Source organism: Callospermophilus lateralis, unplaced genomic scaffold (genome assembly GCF_048772815.1).
Source record: "Callospermophilus lateralis isolate mCalLat2 unplaced genomic scaffold, mCalLat2.hap1 Scaffold_91, whole genome shotgun sequence".
Lineage (NCBI taxonomy): Eukaryota > Metazoa > Chordata > Mammalia > Rodentia > Sciuridae > Callospermophilus > Callospermophilus lateralis.
The window spans coordinates 3,619,699-3,621,334 of record NW_027517238.1 but is presented as its reverse complement, the minus strand read 5'-3'; the positions used below and the strand labels follow the sequence as shown (position 1 = coordinate 3,621,334).

The 1,636-nt window shown below is 31.5% G+C and overlaps 1 pseudogene; it reads right to left on the bottom strand.

Moving 5' to 3' along the window:
* Window positions 1-598: 598 nt before the first annotated feature.
* LOC143641226 (ubiquitin-conjugating enzyme E2 D3 pseudogene) lies at window positions 599-944 on the bottom strand (annotated as a pseudogene).
* Window positions 945-1,636: the final 692 nt, after the last annotated feature.

Here is a 1,636-nt window from a genome sequence, read left to right as displayed (position 1 = left end):
TTCTGTTGGAAGGCACTAGTTCACATATTAGAGTTTACAATCACAAACTTTGACTGAATATTATTCTTAACATTCAAAGGCAAATACCTAAAATGAAATATGTTTGTAGGAACATTGCATTAGGAGGTTAGAGAAAAGATGAATCTATTTTGAATGATCATAGTAGGCATATTTTCCTCATCTGTTTTTAAGTTTAAATTGCTAATGTTAACTTGTGAAATGTATTATTGACTTAAACTTTTCATTTATTCTGTTTCTTCTCATACCCAACTCAATCCTAGTCCTATCACATACAGGTTAGATGGGGAGATAAACATGAAGAGGAATTCCAGAACTCTAACTTCTCCTTCTACTATAAGTAATTGGTTTGTGCTTCTGCCTTCTTACTTCCGTGACATTTTTCTCCTCCACTTTTTTTGAGATGTGAGGTTCTGAAACCCAGAGTTTAGATAGCATTCACATCTAAGTTCAATACTCAAAACAAATATTTTCTGTTGTATATTTCCAATACATTTAAAACTTGCATCACTTTTTTTAAAAAAAGTAATTTAAAATTTATTCCAGCTATAATGCAAGTTATACTGACTTTAAGGTACCATCACATGGCATACTTTTGAGTCCATTCCCAAGATATTCTGTTGTGCTTATGTCTGTTTTATGGATCTGTGCAATATCTGGCACTAAAGGGTCATCTGGGTTTGGATCACATAGCAATGAAAAATGGATAAAAGAACTTTAGAAATAGTTAAAGCAAGAGACCATTGTGATCTTAGAATATCAAGACAAATGTTGCCATTACTGTTAATATTTGGATAATAAATTCTTGTTGTAAATGCAAACTTAGCTGGTTTGAAGAGGTAGTCTATAGGAAAATGAATTGTCAAAAAGAATACACCACACTGATATGGGCTGTCATAAGTTCCCATAATTGTATCTTGCCAATGAATTAGAGCATTTGTTTTTAAGTTGAACATTGGGTTATATTCACCCTCATTACCATTAGAGGTTAAAAGTGTTTAAAAGATGAGTTTTCATCTCCTATGGAATAATAAATAAGAATTTCTAATCTACCTATGTTCTCCTTCTCTGTAGTATTAGAACATGGTTCTGTGATATGAAGTAATTAGTTCACAAATAATCAGTAAGTAGTAAACAGTATAAATATAACATGAAAAGCTTGTTATATCATAAGTCAGTTTTCCATAAAATTTAAAACTTGCATGACCAAAAATGGCAACTAAATGCAAAATATATGCATAAGGCTGAATTTAACTGGAGCCACAGGAAAAATCACTGTGGAACATAATGTTCATTTCTCTCCAGTTCACATTCGGTTCGTTCTTTTGACTCTCATAATAACATGCTTTGTTTCTTCCACATTTTTGTGTCTATCTCTCTTTCTCTTTTCTTAAGTAGTCTATTACTTATATCCATGTAATTAAATCTTTTTTAAAGAGAGAGAGATTTTTTTTATATTTATTTTTTAGTTTTTTGTGGACACAACATCTTTATTTTATTTTTATGTGGTGCTTAGGATCGAACCCAGTGCTCCATGCATGCCAGGCGAGTGCATTACCACTTGAGTCACATCCCCAGCCCCGTTATTAAATCTTTATCTTTTTTTTTTTACTAGTAT